Genomic DNA, 20,271 nt, shown 5'->3' with positions numbered 1-20,271 from the left:
TATTATGAATTGATTTGTTTTTCGCATGTTTCAGTTTGTACTTGTTTTAATATGTTTCAGTAATTAGCAAAATTAACGAGCTATCATACTTAGCGCAAGGTGTTTTTCAATCAATGAACTTAAGAACGCTACAGGCTGTGTGCTTTATCAATTGGAAAATCTTGTACAAATTGTTGATGCTTATCTGATGTTCTGTGGTTAATTGGTAGTTTGACGTTATGTGACTAAAGTATTGAATATCTTTTATTTTTTTTATTTCAGGAATAAAAAAAAAATAATAAAAAGGCTTTTTCAAGCCTAAGGTGTTAAATTTAAATCCAAACCAAGCAATTTTTTATGTTTTAAATATTTAAAAATTTAAATAGGCAAAATTTTCAAGTAACTAAGAGACTTTTAAGGACAATTTTTGCAACTATAAAGACAAACAAAAATCTACGAAGTCGCTTGTAAAAATTTTAACTTAAGTTACGGAAGAAAATGCATGGAAAAATAAAATTTCAAGCTAAAAATATCTCAAAAGTTTAGCATTGAGCTGATTTTTAGAAATTTTGATTTTTTTCATAAATTTTCAATATATTCGGGGTTTTGAACTTCAAATTACCGTAATGTCGATAATTTTAAGAGAAATTAAAAATTTGTTCTCTTAACGAAAAGACAAGTTAAAATTTGTATTGTTAACATTTTTTGTTTCAAATTCATATTTTTGAAAATTTTTAACTGAAAGTTTTGAATTTTAACTAATTTTTATATTTTTTCACATATTTTTATTTATTATAATATTTTTTTTATTTATAAAATTCGGTAATAATTAAAAAAAAAATAATTATATATAGCTAAAATTTTTTTAATTTGAAAATTTAAGAAAAATTGTGGTTTTTGATTTTAAAAATTAATAATTTGAAGAATTATTTTTTGTTTCTCTTTACATTATTAACATTACGGTAATCTTTTTTGACACCCTGAATATTATCATAATTAACCAAGTTGAAAATTTTTAAAGAAATCATCATTCGAGTCCCCTTTAGCATCGGAATAAGGAAGACAATTAAGCAAAACTTTCTCAACAGTGACAAGTTAATTTCATGTAACTTCATGTCATGTCACCAAAACGGAAATTTCATTAAAGATTTCATTCAAATAGATTTCGTAACTTTATGAAATCAAAAATAACAAAAAAACTTAAAATTTTAGGATCAATAAATCCTCATTAATTTGTTATCATGAATCATATTTTACAAGATTATGAAAAAAAAACAGATTTCATCCATAAATTCATGACAAACTTGTCATTTCTTTTTCTTTCTTTTTTTCTCATGTTATTATTAAATTATCCACGAATGTACCTTTAACTGGTCTTGGTCTGGTTTTGGCATGTTTTAGTACTTTTTTCTTCATATTTATCGCAGTTTAATAAATAAATATATTATTAAATAAATGAAACGCGCAAAAAAAGAGACATGACATGACAAGAGACATGTACCTATATTTGTACATATTTAAATACACAAACGGGGCTCTCTCTTAATACCTTTCTTTTCCTTCTTTATTTTTTTGTGCAAAAAATAATAATAATAATAATTTTTAATAGCTAGTTATACTATTTATTTCTCCGCTGTCTGTCTCTATAAAATGTACCTAATAAATGCTAAATAAAATGTGCAAGCGCAATTTTATTTATTTTTCGTTATTATTAATTTAAAATGCTTTTATTGTTGGTTGGATGGCAGCGTGAGCAAAAAGAAAGTACGAACTGAGGTACAATAAAGTTAATATTAGTTGGTAATAAAAAAAAATACGAGATAAAAACTGCCTAATTGGCAAGCAGCTCCAACAATGTTGTTTGACAAGAGCCTTACAAAAATTTTATGAAGAGGGACAAAATTTTGGTTTGAGGGACAAAAGAGCATTACAAAGGTTGAAAACCTTCAAATCCCTTCATAAATTGCTACTCAGCGTTGGCGTTGCCCTACCCTTTTTTGTTTTTTTTTTTGCTCAAACAACAAAAAATTATTTATTTCCTAACGCTCTCATGAAGTAGTTGTCAATTTAAGAGTCGTCGACATAAACTCTTTTTATTTTTACTTATATAAACTTCTTTTTTTTTGTTCAAGTGATATTTAATGCAATTTGAAAACGTGACTTGTTTCTGCAATAATATAATAAAATAATCAAAGTAAAAATAAAATAAGGAGGTAAAGCAAATATATAAATAAATACACAACAACATAAAACGGGGCTTGATTTCAATTATCGTCGTTCGCCCAAGTCAGTCGACGATGCATAATGCAATGCAAAATGACTCGATATTTTTTTGAAATTTTTCTTCATTTTGATTTTTCTTTTAAATTGAGTTTGGAAATCGTTATTTTGTTTTGAAATAAAATTAAAAAAAAAATTTTTTGTTTGTTTTTTAGATTTAAATAATTAACTTGAAATTTTTGCTCAAGAAATTTTTTTAATTTTTTTTGTTAATTTTTTTCTTAAAAAAAATAAAAATTAATTTGGATATCTTTGTTAATTTTTTCTTAAAAAAATTTAAAAATTATAAAAAAAAATAAAAAAAAAATTAAAATAATTTTTAAAATTTTTTAAAATTAAAAAATATTTTTATTTCATAATAAACAAATTAAAAAAATAATTTTCTTAAAAAAAAAAATTTTTTAATTATTTGGAAATTTATATTGATTTTTTCTTTCTAAAAAAATTGTAGGTAAATAGATTTAAAAAAATTTTTTTTTTCATTTTTTCTTTAAAAATTAATTTGAATATTTTATTATTTTTTTTCTTTAAATTAATATTGATATTTTTATTAAATTTTTTTCACAAAATAAAAATTATTTTGATTATTTTTCTTATTTTTATTTTTTTAATTATTTATTTTATTTATTATTTTTTTTTTTTATTTTTATTTATTAAAAAAAAAAGATTTAAAAATTTATTTGAATATTTTTGTTATAATTAAAAAAAAAAATTTAAATTTAATTGGATCTTAAAAAAATTATTTGGATATTTTTATAAAATTTTTCTTTCAATAAATTTAAATTTAAAACTTTTTCGTTAATTTTTTCATTGAAAAAAAATTTAAAATTAATTTGAATAGTTTACTTATTTTTTTTTTTAATTTTTTAAAATTAATTTGAATAATTTTCTAAATTTTTTTATTATTTATTTTTGTTTATCATTAAGTTAATTAAAAAAAATTCGAGGTCAATCCAAAAACTAGAAGAACGTGACAAAAAAAGCTCTCAAACAAACAAAACACCTGATGAAAAAAAATTATTAAAAATACGATTGCTTCAATTTAAACACGTTTAAAAATGTTGTTACACGATCTGTTTTCCTTTTTGGTGTATGCGTGCCTCGTTGCCAGCTACTGTTAATGCCGCCGAGTTGCTGGCAGGCAAGTTTCTTTCACTTGCAGCTCATTTTGCGTAATCCCTTAATGAAAACACGAAATGTGAGTGTGTCAGAGGTTGTTGCGTGAATGAACTGTAGTTAATAATAATACGAAAAATAATTTGTTGATACAACAACAACAAAAACCCGCAGAAACTTCATTTTATTATTTTAATTAAAACTCAGCAGTGTCGAGCGACTCATAAACAAAATGCATTGGAACGTTTTTGAAATTAAAATAGACTAATAATAACATTTATATGAGCGAGTTGGAGTGTTGTTGTATGAAAGTCTCACACACATATGCACGCGCGCGCTCAAATAATGATGATGAACCACTTCTGTCGTTTTATATGGTCACGACTTTTATGCTTGAATGAATTATAAAAACATTGAGATCGTACAACGGGTTACCCGCGACGTTATTGCAGCGAGAAACGACGACGATTTTTTTTGTGTGATATGAAGTTTATTCGATGGAGTGAAAATTACGGTAAGTTATTAAAGTTAATTTTTATCAATTATATTTTTTTTTATTTTTTTAAAAAAAAAAATTAAATTCCAATATTTGACTTAAAATCGAAAAAAAAAATAACTTTAAAGGAAACTTTTAAAATTGTGCATTGGGACTTTCTTTTAAAATTTTTAAAGAAAGTCCCAAAGCACATTTTTAAACAATTTCCAAAGCAAAATTTTAAAAACATTTTTTTTAAATCCCAATGAAAAATTTAAAAATATTCCCATAGCAAAATTTCTTTTAAAATGTGCTATGGGATTTTTTCTTTGAAAATTGAGCTTTGGGAAATTTCTTTAAAATTTTGTTTTAAAAATTTGCATTGGGATTTTTTTTCAAAATTTTAAAAGAAAGCCCTGAAGCACAATTTTAGAAGAAAATATTAAAAAAAGAATTTAAAAGCAACATTTTAAAAGAAAATTGCCAAAACAAAATTAAAAAAAAATAAAATCCCAAAGCAAATTTTTTTTTATAAATGTGCTTTGGGATTTTGGCAAAAATTGTTTTGGCAATTTCTTTCAAAATTAAAAAAAATGAATATTTTACAAAGAAATTCCTAATGCACAATTTAAAAAAATTAAAGAAAATCCCAAAGAAAAATTTTCTTCAAAATTTCCCCAAGCACAATTTCAGAAGAAAAATTTTTAAATAAAATTTAAAAAAATCCCGATGCACAATTTCTAAAGGAAATCCCAATGCAAAATTTCAAAAGAAGCTTGGGAAGTCTCTTAAAATTGTGCCTTGGGATTTTCTCTAATTTTTTTTTTAAATTGTGCATTAGGAAATTCTTTTTAAAATGTGCTTTGGGACTTTCTTTAGAAATTTTGCTTTGGGCATTTTTTTTAAATTTTGCTTTTAAATCTTTAAGAAATTAAAAAAAAATTCAAGTCAAATTTTTTAAACTTAAAAATTTCTCTAACTCGAACAAACCCATTTGGAAAAAAATTGTGAAATTATTTTTTTTGTTGTTCATTTGTTTGCAAACATGATGCACATTTCTATGGTACGAGTTGTAGCGGACAACGACAACTGCTGTACGACAAAGTAAATCATGTTAATCTGCCATCGCAAGCAGTTTTTTTTGTTTTAAATTGAATTGAGTTTCGTTTGGAAAAGATGATGTTGCGAATAACTATGACGACGACGTCGACGATGCTGATGACTGGAAAAGTAGAGAGAAGAGAAAAAAGTATTTTGCACGCCTCAATCACGCAGCACAATGGTGCTGTAACACAGAAAACTTATCAAACGTACAATGAACAATGGAGCGATGATGTGCCAGTTGGATAAAACGAAGAAAAAAGGTGAATGTTGGAAAAACGCTTTATTGACCTAAACATTTTTTCTTTCTCTCTTTTTTTCGCTATTTTGCTGAAAAGGTTACTTTTTTCATATTTTTTGATGAGAATTTTAAGATTCTGAACACGATCAATCATTTGGCATCAAATTTCTCGACATCGAGTCGTCACATACGTCTTATTACCCAATCAATCAAAATAAATGTTCAATTGCCTCGAATTACAATCAGATGCGTTTTGTTCCTGCTTGTCTCGCAATAAACAATTTTTTTCATTAACAACTCAAGTCATCGTCTTCATCGTTCGACAGCAGGAAATTATTTTCACTGCATGACCGCATGAGTTGAGCTTACTTCGTTATTTTCATTTCACTTCCATGAAATTGAACGACGAAGCAGCCTAATCCTAATTATTTCTGAAAAAAATAATATCGAATGACAAACGCCTCGGAACGAAGTTCGCAGACAGTAACAGTCCATTAAAAATGTAAAAGAGTCACTGCTGGCGTAACTTTTTTGTCTCCATAATCCGTAAAATACATTAAGCCAAGACCAAAAAGTTAACAATGACTTCGCATGTGAAACATGAACGAACATGAGCAAACATAGACAGACAAGAGTCGGCTTCGCAAACTAAAACTTTTTATAGAAATAAATATTTTTTTAATGTGTTACATATGAATTTTTTAAAATAACATACGCGTTACTTGCGAATACTTACGACGACGAGCGACTCATATTGGTAGACGACAATATGAGCGTTGTGTAAGAAATGATAATTTTCAACAAAAAAATGTAATTGATGCAAACATATGGAAGATGATTTGTGACGAATTTCGTGCTTCATGGAGAATTTTTTTTTTCGTTAAGAATTTCATTTTGTTACGAAATTTCAAGTCAAGATTTTTTTGAAATCATAAAAATAACATATTTTTTATTTATTTTAGTTAAAAATTATTTTTTTAAATTAAATTAAAAATTCATAATTTTTTTTAAATAACTTTTTAAAAATTTTTAATTGATTTTTTTAATTATAAAATTTTTTATTTATTTTCGTCAAATTAAATTATTTTTTTAAATTAAAATTTCAAATTTTTTAAATATTTTTTTTTTTTTTTATTATTTAAAATTTTTAATTGTAATTTATTTTTTTTTAATTAAAATTTTATAATATTTTTTTTTTAACTAAAAATTCAAATTTTTTTTTATTTTTTTAAATTTTTTTTAATTAATTTTTTTTAAAAATTTTTTCATTAAAATTAAAAATTAATTAATTTTTTTATTAAAATTTAAAATTATTTTTTTTAATTTTTAAAAAAATCAATTTAAATTTTTATAATTTTAAAATATTAAATTTTTTTATTTATAAATTTGTAAAAAAAAATTAAAACAGCTAAGGAGACCGAAAAAGGATTTTTAAATTTCAATTAAAATTAAAAATTTATTATTTTTTTCTTTTTTAAAAATTAATTTTTATTTTTGTACAATTTTCTTCAAAAAATTGTCATGAAAATTATTTTTTTTTTAATTTTTCAAGTCCAAATTTCCCTCAATACCCTCAAAAAATCCATCTACAGCTCATCACATGACACCAAAATTAATGCATTTACGTCAACATGAACTTTTTCATTGCCATTAAGTGACATTACGTGACGGCGGCGCTATACTCATCTCCATCGAAAAATCATTCCCAAAAATCAACAGAAAAAAAAATTACATCGCAATTTCACGAAAGATAAAATTAACGAAAAAAAAAGAAAAAAGTTTGAAACAAAGAAAGTTTCATCATCGTCGAGTAATGTGCCATCACAAAGTGTTATTATTAATATTTTGTTGTAAATTATTGCCTCACACCCGATTCATTGCCCGTTAAGACTTGACAACAACAACAACAACGTGTTTCTTTGTAAACCTGTACGAAAAAAAAATAAAAATTAATTTTTACAACAGACATTATTTGCTCGTACGGAACAATTTTGTGCACAAACGCAAATTAATATGCCGAAAATAGTTAAAAACCTTTAAAACGTGTCAATGTCTACAAATAAACTGCCATGATTGCCAAAAATATATATATTGCATGAATGAACGAATTAATGGATGACAGTCGCAAAAAGTATTTTTGATATTTTTACGCATTTCAATTTTTCTCGTTGTTTGAGATTCTCGGGTAAGTCCATGTAAATTTTTCTAAAATTCAAATCAAACATAATAAAAAAAAATAAAAAAAAAAACAAATTTTATTGTCAAAAAACACTTTCACTCTAAAATAATTTTAAAAAATGTTGAACTAAAAAATTTTAATTATTATAAAATTTTACGTAATTTTGATTAAATTATTTTATTTTATTTTAAAATTTAATAAAAATTAATACTAAAAAATAATAATAAATCGCTTATTTTATTATAATTTTTTATTTTTTTATTTTTTTTTTCAATTTGAATTTTAATAAAATTTTCATTTTTTATTTATTTATTTTTTTTATTTATTTAAAATTTTATTATTTATTTAAAGAATTAATTTCATATTTTTTCTTTTTAAATTTTATTCAATTAAATATTTGATTAAAAATAAATTACTTAAAAAAATTGAATTAATTTAATTTAAAAATTTTCCATTAATTATCAAAGTGATTTAAATTTATTTTTTTTTTATAGAAAATTAAAAAAAAATCGAATAAAATGATTAAAAAATATAAATTTATGAGAAAAAAATTCAAAATATAAAAAAATTTAATATTTAATTAAAAACTTTCGTCAAACCTCATATTTAATGGAGATACCCGTTCTGTTAAGCACAAACAACTAAAGATCAACAAGTCTCTTTACACAAAAACTTGTCGCCAAATAAATAAATAAGTGTTTTTGCATCAGTTTTTGCGTATCAGTTTGCAACTTGTTTCACTTTGAGGAAGACGACCATCGACTGCAATTTACGGCAATTGCGTTTTAAAGGTGTTGTTACGATGACATCATTCAAAGTGCATCCAAATGAAGTTTTTTTTCTGTTCGAGTAACGGCTTTCGAAACTTTCATAGATTTTACCAGAAATAAACTTCCCCCCAAAAAATGCAATTGAATGTCAAAGACGCAATTCAATGAAAAAAAAAGTTAAAAAAAAAATAATTTAATTAAGTTCACTGTCCTCTTTAGTTTGGTTGATTAAACCTCTTTATAATTTTTTTTTAAATAACATTTTTTTACTACTACAAAATTTTATTTATTAACTAGTAAATATAAACACGCATCATCAAACACACGTCGTTGATCGCCGCTCATATTTTTTCATGTGTATACAAACATTTTGTGGGTATATTTTGATCAGCAGATGATTTTTTTCGTTTGTTATTTTTTTTTGTGGTATGGCGGTGTTCGACGCGCATTTAGTGCGATAAAAAATTTATTTTAGGCCGTTGACCCGTTTTTGCTTCTTATTATCTTTTCTTTAAATATTTCTCTTCTACACAAAAAACAAACAAATTTTATTCCAAAAAGCAAAAAAAAAAAAATCTCGAATGTGAGATCGAGAAATGGCGAATATGTTATTATAATATGCATTTATGCGATTTATAGAGCATTTCTAACAAAGTATAGAAACGAGAGAAGACGAAGAAGAAGCAGAAAATATAATATGTAAATATGCGCTAATAATAAAATTTTATGCAAAATCATCGCGCTGTGTCTTGCTCTGAGCTCTTGTGTACACAAGAAGCGGATATATTGAATGATAAATAGAAATATAGATACGTTTTTTTTGGGATAGGCGAGAATCGAGCGAGAGAGGTGAAAAAACTTTAACGTGCAGAAAATTTATGATGTGTCAAATTCAGCAAAACAAGTTTTTCATTGATAAATTTTAGTTTTCATGCGATTTACAGTTAGAAAATTTAAATATATGGGTCTCGTGTGAACTTGAAGAAAAATATATTTTTTTAAAAAGTAAAAAAAAAATAAAAAATCAGATTAAATTAATTAATTTAAATTAAATTTTAAAAATAAAAAATTAAATAAAAAATAATTTTAATAAATTAAATTAATTAAAATTTAAATTAAAATTAATTTTTTAAAATTATTTAAATAAATAAAATTATTATTTTAATATAAAAAAAATATTATTTTTAAGAATTTGAAAAAATATTATAATTAAATTTTTCGTAAAAATTACTTAAATTTTTTACAAAAAAAAAATTTTTTTAATTAAAGTTTATTATTTCTCAATTTTAAGGACGAAATATTTTATTAATTAAAAATTAATTTTTTATAAATTTTCAATATAAAAAATCTTTAGAAAAAAATTATAAAATTTTGTAAAAAAATATTTTAAAGAAAAATAACATTTTCAAAAATATTTATTATTTGTTTTCATAAAAAAATAGACTTGAAAATTTTTTAAAAAATTGATTTCAGTTTAAAAAAAAAATTCATGGAAAATCAATTTTTCATAAAAAAAAAATAAAAAAAATAAATTAATTATTGTAAGTTTTTAATTATTTTGAAAAAAAATAATTTAAATTTAAAAAACAAAAAATTTTAAAAAAATTAATTTTAATTTAAAAAATTTAATTTTAATTTAATAAAAAATTTTTTAATATTTACATAATTTAATTTTTTTGAATTTAATTTTAAAATCTTTTAATTGTCTAAAAGAATTTATTTCAGAAAAAAATTATTAAAAATAATTTTTTTTTTTTTTTAAAAATTTTTTTTTTCACTCAAAATTAAATTTTCAAACGAATTTAAACTTAAAAAAAAAATTCATAAAAAAATAAAATTTCCCATAAAATATTCTTTTGTCCTTAAAAAACAAATGGAGCCGCCTTGTCATTTGTCCTTTCAATCCCCACACACGCAACCACGATTGTTATTGAATCACTTTGCGAACGATAATTGTCTGTTCATTATCGCTGTCGCTGATGATGGCATTCATTTTAAAATTAATTATTATAAAAACTTTTATAGTTTACACTTTAATAAATCCCGCGAAATGAAATGCAAAAAAAAATATATAAAAAAAACTTAACAGGGCCTTTTAATACATAAAAATTAATGAAAAATGGCTTTTTTGTGCCATATCGAGATCGAGTCGTCGTTGTACATTAAAATTTGCAATAAAATAAATCGAGAACAATGAAAACTGTCTGTGAGTAAATAAAGGTGAGGTCTCGTTCGTTCGTTCGTTTGTTGTATTATTATTATCATTGTTGTTAATTTTTTTTCCATTCAATTGATTGCACATCACTGTCATGCCATTGTTTTTCGTGCATTGTGCTTTCGGGCCAATAAATGAGTGCTGTATGGATTTATTGACGGTGAAACTGCATTTTGTGTTAATACAATGGATGTTAATAATTAACCTCTCTCTCGTTCGTTCGCCGCTCTCTCTCCGCTTGTCTCGCGCGTTCTGCTTTGCAATTGAATAGAAACATGACTTTTTGCACAATTTTTTGCGCAAACTAATGATCTACCTTTTACCTCTCGCGCGTTGCTCCACGAATGCACATGGAAGGAAGGTATCGTGCGATATTTTAGAATGTGCAGCTAATTTAACGTAATTAAAGTGTCAAATGCAGCAATTTCTCTTTCTCCTCGTGTTTTTTTTTTCAAAAAGTGACTTTTTGATGTCATCATCAACAAGCGAGTTCTATTTTCACTCGACTTCGTTAAAAGTTCGGTGCGGTAATTTGTTGCTGTTCCCTTTTTTGAGTGACTGACAATTTTTGTGCTGGTTTAAGTTTTGCAATTAAAAAGAACTTCATTAAAGTAGTAAATTGCTAAATAAATACTTGAATTTAAAGTTTTTGTGAGAAAAAAAATCAAAAATATTAAAAAAAAAAATTTTTTTAATTTTTCTATAGATTTTATCAAGTAAAGAATTTTTTTTAAATTCAAAAATAAATAAAAAATGAAAAATAAATATAGAAAAATTTAAAAAAATAAATAAATAATTAAATTAAAAATAATTTTATTTATAATCTTTTTTTCAATTAATTTTTAATTTAATTTAATTTTTTTTAATTACTTAAAAATAAAATTTTTAAATTAAAAAAAAATCTTTTTAAAAATAACTAAAATATTAAAAGAATTAAAAAATATTTAAATTTTAAAAAATTATAATTTTAATTATTATTTTATAATTTAATAAATAAATGCAAATATGTGTCGTTTAAAAATATAAATATAAAAATTTTTAATGAAAAAATATAATAAAAAATATTATCGAATTTAATAATATAAATATTAAGAAATTTTTTTAAAATAATTTTTAATTTTATTTTTTTTAGTAAATTTATCAAAAAATTCTTTTAAAAATTAAAAATAAAAATGGTAATAATAAACATTAAAAGAAATAAAAAAATATTTAAATTTAAAGAAATTATTTTTTTTTATTTAAAATTAAATTTGAATTAAATTTATTAAAAATATTATTCTCAAATTAAATTTATTCAAAATAAAAAAAAAATAAAAATTTATTGAATCAACTTTTGTACAAAATTTTAAATTTTTAATAATTTCAAGTTTCACAAGAATAATTTTCAGACAAATATCCAACCACAAAATCCATGACTCACATTTTTTTTTTCAACTAAAAATTTATATCTAAAGCCCCTTCTACCCAATTTCCAGTTAAATGAAGTCATTTCGAGCAATAAAATTATTCTCGCCGTTGGGACACCCAAAAGCAGTTCAAACCGCATTTTTTTTTGCAATATTTCAATCGTTAAGCATCAAAAAAATAAAATAAAAAAATAGTTCAATAACCATTTTATGCCGCTCATGTTATTTTTATTGTGCGCCAGCGAGTTAATCGATACTCGCATTTTTTATTTTATTTTTTTTTTGCTTTAAGCTTCAGCAGTAGCTATGTTCATGCTTTTAAAACACACACAATATTTAAACAACAACACGAGCATCGTCTTTCTACGGTAAAATAAATATAATAAATATTGGCCATATATATATAAAAAAAAAAGTAGTAAATCTAGAAAGAGGTTGAAATAACGGCCTGTTATGCTCTCTATTCACAAAACATTGAAGTGAAGTGACTGTTATTCACAGTTGTCGTATTGGTTTTTTTAATGAGTTAAAAATTATTTTTTTTTGTCATAAAAAAAAATTTTCTAGATCATCTCAAGTCACAAAAAAAATTCGAAAATTAAGACAAATTGCAGCAAAATCCAACGTGGCGCACGAAAAATCATAAATTTCATGGCATGGACATTTTACGTGAACCCAAGTAGTATCGAAAATCTATCGATTACGGAGCACGGAGCATCGCAATAACGGAACATTATGTATCCCCAAGTCAATTTACTGCCTTGCAAATTTACCTCGTTCACGGAGAAAAGAGAGAAAGACGAAGAACGAGCACATAAGACATATTTTATGATAATATTTCCGATATTATGATATGGATTCAACTTTAATTTATTTTTTGACCTCGAATTAACTGTTATTTTTGTAAGAGACGAGATCGTTCGAGAAGTTAACAAAAAAAAAAGAAATGTTGTTGGTTTTGTTTTAAAAAACTAAAAAAAAAGAGATAAACTATGATGAATTTGTTCAAGAGAAGAAGAAGCAGTGACAAGACTACAGGTTAGTTAATTATGCAAAATATAATCAATATTATGGAAATGAGCTTTTTTGGTGTCGTCGTCGTCGTCGTTTGTTGTGTTTTTTTTGCTGATTTTTCTACTTTTTTTTCTCGCTCTGTGAATAATGTCATCGTCATGTGATGTTGATGATGTTGTTAACACTGATGTGGATCAATGTTGATTGAAATTGATGAGTGAGCTGGGAGAAAGAAAGAGGTTTAGCGCAATATGGCGCTTTGACAAGTAGATTTAACGAGTAATATTCAACTTAAAGGGAGATTATCGATTTTGTGTTGAAATATGGTTTTTAGGGAAATATGAGAAATATTTTAACAAATTTTGATATATAAAATTAATTTAAGTTCTTTATTTTTAACTTAATTTAAGATTTTTTTGTGGAAAAGTTTTCATATAAAAAAAAATTAAAAATCATTTTTTTTAATTTTTCATTTATATTTTTTTAATTTTAGATTTTTTTTTTATAAATTTAATTATTTTTATTTAACATATTTATAAAATATTTTTTGATATTATGAAATTTATAAAAGAAATTAATTAAAAAAATATTTATAAAAAATTCAAAATGTCTGAAAAAATTTTTTCAAGCAATTTAATTTGTAAAAAAAAATTAAATAGATTTTTTTTTTAAATAAAAATGTAAAAAATTATTTTAATTTTTAATTAAAAAAATAACATTTAAAAAAATTATTTAAAAAATTAAAACAAATTAAAAATATTTTTTTTGCTAGAATTTAAAAAAAATAATGATAAAAAAAAATTTATGAAAATTTTAAATGTAAAAAAAAATTAATTTGATTTAATTTTGAAATTTAATTTATTATTTAAAAAAATTAATTATTTTAATTTTTTTTAATTTTAAAAAATTTTTTAAAACTATAAAACAATTTTATTTAAAAAATTAAAACAATTTAAAAAAATTAAAAATAAAATTGTTTTATTAATTTTATTGATTTTTCTAAAATAAAAAAAATATTTGAACATAAAAAAGATTTAATTAACTTTTTTTTATTTTTTAAATTATTATTTATTTTTCATTTATTAATGATTTCTCTAAATATTAAAATTTAAATTAAATTTTTCTTTATTTGACTTTAAATTTCAAAATATTTTACTAAAAAAATAATTTTAATTAAAATTTAATGAAATCAAGAGTTTATTGTGGAAATTTAAGTTAATATTAATTTAAGATAAGAAAATTTACTAAAAAAAATATTTCAATAAATTCAAACCAAACATTTATCACAAAAAAAAAAAATGTTTTTTTTTTTTAATTTTCTACAAAAGAAATTCAAAATCCATTGAAAATTATCAATTTGTAAAAAAAATCTCATCTGATAATTTCTTTTCTATCAAAATCTTCAACCAAAACTCGTTAAATTTGTTACTTTTGTATCAAAAGCCATCCAACCCAAACCAATTGAAAGAACATTCCTTACCAAATTTAGTTACTTTCAAGTCATGCGTTACTCAACAATCACTTGTATGTTGAAACTTCTTTTTTTTTTGTGTTATTTCACAACCATCATCATCATCATCCGCTTGAACAATCTCCTACAAATCTATCACGAAATAATAAAAAAAATTCTTTTACAATTCAAAAACCGGTTCTTTTTCGTTCTGTCACCCCAAAAACAAAAAAAAAATCATTTCGGGCAAAAAAGTACTTGCCTCGTGTGGTTGCTTAATGAACCGGCTAAACTTTTTTTTTATAAAATAGACACGACACGGCAGAAAAAAAAACTTTATTCATCAAGCACAGAATCGAAACTGAACCTTGATTCATTACATTGACTTCGTTACAGAGTCGTTCGACTCAGCTTCGGATCATCCTTGAACGGAGTTTGCACGTGGCTCGACAGCGATTCTGCGACAAAATTGTCTGTTTTTTGTTTATCTGCGCTAATTTTTTATTTTCTGAGCAAATTTCATCAGCGACAATAACAAAACAAGGAAAAAACTAAATTCTTTTATCACCATCTGTTGCCCCTGTTTTGATGTTTGTTTTTGTGAGCACACAACTTTTTAATCGTCGTTGCGTTGAACCGCATTTAATCAGCAAAGTTCTCATTTCATTCACGCACACAATTTGCACAAACACAGCAAAAAATGCGATTACGGGCGATTAACGTGCAAGAGAAACCAGGAAGGCCGTTCAACGAGTGCAAAAATTGTATTTGTTCAAAACAAATAACAAAATTGTAGTAAATATACAAAACTAAACGAGTCTGGCTTAAAAATTACTATTTAGAGAACGTTCTTCGCGCGAGAGATAAGAAAATTTTAATTGCGCAGCGGAGTTGTTATCGAACGGCGTTATCTTATCGTGTGCGCGTCAATATCTTCGTTGGGCAGAGGACGTCAATGCATAAAGTTAATATTTATAATTATCACGTTATTCAATCGAAATCTTTGACCTAAAATAATCACAGAGAGTTCTCTACGAATATTATTATTATTTTGCAATGATCATCAGTTTCTTGTACGTCAATGGAATTGTGAAAAATTAATTTTCTCAATAACAGGATTTTAGGCGAGATAAAAAAAAATAAAATTAATTTGAAAAAAAATAAAGAAAAATATTTTATTTTATTTTATTACGAATTTTTACTGTATTATTTAAAAATTTCCGAAAGAAAATTTTTTTTTATGAATTTTAAGAATTATTTACTTTAAAATTATTAAATTTTAATTTTTATTAAATTTAATTTTTTTATCATAAAAATTAAATATTTTAAAGAAATAAAAATGAAATAATTTCTAAAATTTTAAATATTAATTTTCAAATTAAAAAAAAAAATAATTTAATAAAAATAATTTTAAAAATTTTCAAAATAAAAAAATTAATTTTTAAATATGATAAATTAAATAATTTTTTCAATAAAAATAATTAAATTAAAAATCTAAATTTTTGTCTAAAAATTTCCAAAAATTTTTTATTATTTTTATTTACATTTTTAATCGAAAATCATAATAATTAAAAAAAAAAATAAAGCAATTTAACACAAATAGAAAAATTATTTTTAATTTTTTTTAAATAAAAAAAAAAAAAATTAATATATAATATGAAAATAATTAAATTTAAATTTTGAAAATTTAAACTTTCAGTAAACTTTAAAGTCAAATTGCAAAATTTAAGAAAAAAAAATAAAAATTATTAAATAAATTAATTAAAATTATTAATAACATTAAATATTTAAATTAATTAATTAATTTTAATTAAAAATGTTTAATAATAAAATAAAATAAAAAATAATTTAAGTTTTTTGAGTAAGATATGAATTTTTATGAAGTCATTTAGAACATAATTTTCAATATTTGATTAAAAATGCAATTAAAAATAATTTAAAATTGTTTAAGAACTAATATTTTTTGACAGCTGTCAGAAATTTCATGAAAATTATTGAAAAATTTTTCATAAATTAAAATCTATTCTATAAAATCTTATTATTTTAGTTTTAAATAATAAATATTTGAATTTTGTTGAGAAATGACATTCAGAATAAATTTTTAGCATGTCAACATTTATTAAATTTAATTTTTAATTCTTTGTTTTTTTTTATTTTTGAATAAATTTTTAATAAAAATAAAAAAAAATATTTTAAAAATTAAAAAAAAATAATTTCTTTAAATTTATTTTTCTAAAAAAAAGTCTATAAAATTTATCATTCGCATTACTACAATTCTTGCCAACTTTACTTCTTGAGTGCGCTCAGCGATATTTCCTTCGATAAAAAAAAAATCCGTTCCAATCGCGTGTGTTTTTTTCTGTATTTTACGTAAAATCCAAACCTATACGCAAAGTGATTTTTTAGCGTTCTTTGAATTTATCGCTGATTTGTGTTGTTAACACATCGATTTCGTGTCTTGTCTGATGCGGTGACTCACTCGTTCATTCGTGGACTGCTTTGCTTGTGTGAGTATTTCACACGTCTACTCCATAAATTATTTATTGACGAGTTTCTGTGTTAAAAAATTTGTGTGTGTGAAGTTGGCGAAGATCCGAGTATTTTTTTTCTATTGATTTTTAATTCGGAATCGAGGTCTTTGGAGGTCAAAAGCCTCTTGGAAATTAAAATTTTAATAAAAATTTAGTTGAAACTCCCTGAAGCAGTAATTAACACTAACACAAGCTCACGAAGCGTAAAAACGTCACAAAACCAGTATTATTACTATTAAAATCAACTTTTTTTTCCCATCAGAGGAAATAACGTTCGTGACGTACCCCGCTCGATTCGTCATCATTTACGTGACAAATTCAGAAATTTTGTCAATTTTGATTAAAAATTATTTTTTTTTTTGCAATTTTTATCCTTCATGAAATTTTTTTCTGAAAAAAAAATTTAAATTAAAATTTCTCAACAAAATTGAATTAAAAAGTAAATTATTGCGTCAAATTAGAAAATGAAGTCTTATGACGACGACGTCGCGACTTACAGCAGAGAAGTGACAAGAAAGTAACTTTTTTCGCACGACGCAAGCAAAATAGGCAAAGTCAGGCCACAGCAAAGAGAAAGGAATAAATTTGATTATTGCAATTATTATTTTTGCGCGATCGCAGCGAAAAAGTAGGAGAGAAAGAAATAAAGTTCGAAAAAGTGGCTTAGCGAAAATAGAGAAAGAAAGAAAAAAAAATTGCATTTCGTTACTGTTACGATTAATTTCGTTCGTTCACACAAATATCTAACTCATGCAGAGTAAAAGTCCGTAGGAGTGAATGGGAAATCAATTACAGTACCTCTAGTTTTCTTTCTTTTCTATTTCAGCTACTACAGTTACTGAATTACATTAGCGAGAGCTCCGCAAACGTGATTGTGCAATGCAACGGTGTTAGATGAGTTTTTTTCCATCAACTTTTTTCTTCTTTTAACTTTTTTTTTCTGAATGAGAGCAAAATTTTAGAGAATTTCTGGTCAGTGTGAGAAATTTCTTCCAACAAGGGTTCCGCAATGGCGAGACAACACAATTTTGCAAAAGCGATGCGAAGAAAGAAATTCCATAAAAATTCATTAAAGTGCCCTACAAATGTTTTAAATGCTTTTCTGTAATTTATTGGATTCGTTTCTGTTGGGTTTCTTTTTAAAAACTTTTTTAATAAAAAAAAGAAACGAGTTTTGTGTCGGATGGAAGTTTATATGGTTTTGCGGAAAATTTGCGCAATTAAAAGTGCGCAGATTTTTTGTTTTAATTTTTTATTTAATAAAAAAAAAATAATAATTATATTAATTAATTAAATATTTTTTTTAAAAATAATTTTATTTGTAAATTTTTTTAAAAAATAATAATTTATAAAATATGTTATTTTTTTTTTTTTAATTAAACATTTTTATTTAATAAAAAAATTCGATTTTTTTTTAAATTAAATATTAAAAAATATATTTTATTTATTTATTTAATAAACTTTTTAAAAATTATTTTATTAAAAAAAATTTAAATTTATATCTTGTTTAAAATACAATATTTAATTAAAAAAATTATTTAGATAAATAATTTTAATCAATTTATAATTTTTTTTACTATTTTAATTTTTTTTATTTTTTAAACAAATAATTTAATATTAAATTAAAAAATAAATTAAATATTGAACAAAAATCGTATTTATTAAAAATAATTTTTAATTTAAAAAAAACTTTTGAAAAATTTTTTTTCTTAACATGGATAATTTTTTTAAAATTATAAGTTTTTTTTAGGTTAAATTAAATTAAATTATTTTTTTAAATTAAAAAAAAAATAATCATAATTTAAATTATAGAAAACTTCTTTTTATTTAAATAAATTTATTTTATAAATTTTTTTTTTATAAAATTATTTTTTTTTATTTTTAAAATATTATTTAAAACAGAATATTTAAAAAAAATAATTTCGTGAAATTCATTAATAAAAAAATAATTTTTCCTCCTTTTTCTTGGAATTTTATTTATATTTTTCCATATTAAAAAAAATGTTTCAAAGGCTTGAAAACAAAAATAAAATTACCAAGAAACGACTAAACACGAAACCCCGATAAGCCATCCATAAAAATGATTAAATGCTCATTCAAGTACACTCACATGTTATGTTCCTTACCACAACACAACCAACAATCATTTCCGGAATTCCGACTTAATTTTTCGTTCTATTTTGCATTTTTTTTTTAATTTTATTTATTTTTAGAACGCTTCACTTCACTGAGTTCACTCCATTTAACAGGCAAACTAAAAATCGACTGAAAAATGTCACTTTTTATAATTACTCGAGTTTTAAAAAAAATATTTTTGCTTAAATCTGCCTTATAATTTATTCCTGTGTCCCCGTCTCAGGTCGTTGTCCTTTCGAAAATATTATTATTCAAGCACCTTGAATGTACTGCACAAAAAAGTAGCAGAAGAAGAAGAACATCTACGATATTTAATGTCTATATTAACGCCATACCGACATGCTACGTTCACGATAAAATTTATCTATTTTAATTCGGAAGCTAGACAAATTTATTTCCTTATTCAATAATAATAAAAAATAATGAAAAAGTGTTCAAACCCCTTTGCAGCACGTGAAAAAAGTGAATTTTACAAGATTTTACAATGAAATTGAACTCTGTGTGTCGCTTAGATAACTGACCAAAGTCTGTTATTTTCGTGATTACTATCATTACAGCAACGTGCTTTGATATATTTTTGCAGCTTGACTGAGCAAAAAGTCACATAGAGGCACTTACGCATTCAGGTCTCTTGTTTTTTTTTTTGCACTACGACGCTCACATATACACAACAAATTTAATTTGCATAAATAAAAAGAGTTTTGCTTCCTTATATGTCATGCCGCACACACTTTTATAGTAATAATGCTAAATGTTGTCATCAAAACATGTCTCGCTGCTCGGTTGTGGGGTCTTATGTGTCACTTTTTTTATTATTATTTTGTTGCGGTATGATTATTAATTAAAAATTATGAACAACCAGGCTGCTCCATAATTTGTTTTTGACAGTTGATGGATGATGGATGTAATTTTTTTGAGGTTAAATGTAAATTTAGGAAAAATTCTTGAATTATTTTTTGTTACTTTTTAATTAATTGTTTTTAAAATGATCCAAAAAAAAATTATTGAATCTTTGACACCTGTCAAATTTTTAAATGTCAAAATTTTGACAGAAGCAAATTTTTTTGTTGATAAAATTTGAAATTTTTATAAATTTCGAATTTTTTTTAAACGAAAAGGATTATAATTTAGCAAATTTTTACTTTTAAAATTACAAAAAATAAGGTTTTAATGAATTTTGACAGATGTCAAATTATTAAATGTCAAAAAATTTTAAATTTCATTAAAATTGTAATTTTTACATTTTTTTTTTTAATTTACATTTAATTCACATTTTTTCATTTAATTTAATTTAAAAAAAAATAATTTTTAAAATAAAGTAATCTTTAATTAATTAAAATTTAATTAAATGATAAAAAAATTAAATAAAATAATTTTA

General features: G+C 22.8%; 2 protein-coding genes across 2 annotated transcripts in view; one reads left to right on the top strand and one right to left on the bottom strand.

The window, feature by feature from the left end:
* Nucleotides 1–20,271, bottom strand: part of LOC134832486 (inositol-pentakisphosphate 2-kinase) — a 55,064-nt gene that overhangs the window by 10,789 nt on the left and 24,004 nt on the right. The gene's annotated exons all lie outside the window — the stretch shown is intronic.
* The window catches only part of LOC134832487 (U6 snRNA-associated Sm-like protein LSm4), a 96,852-nt gene continuing 80,919 nt past the window's right edge, over nucleotides 4,339–20,271 (top strand). Inside the window, exon 1 of the mRNA XM_063846528.1 lies at nucleotides 4,339–4,344. The gene's annotated coding sequence lies outside the window, so the exon portion shown is untranslated. The remainder of the gene's footprint in view (nucleotides 4,345–20,271) is intronic.

This window comes from Culicoides brevitarsis, chromosome 2 (genome assembly GCF_036172545.1).
Source record: "Culicoides brevitarsis isolate CSIRO-B50_1 chromosome 2, AGI_CSIRO_Cbre_v1, whole genome shotgun sequence".
In the NCBI taxonomy this organism is placed as follows: domain Eukaryota; kingdom Metazoa; phylum Arthropoda; class Insecta; order Diptera; family Ceratopogonidae; genus Culicoides; species Culicoides brevitarsis.
Note: the sequence above shows the minus strand (reverse complement) of the source record. Positions and strands in the feature narration are given on the sequence as shown.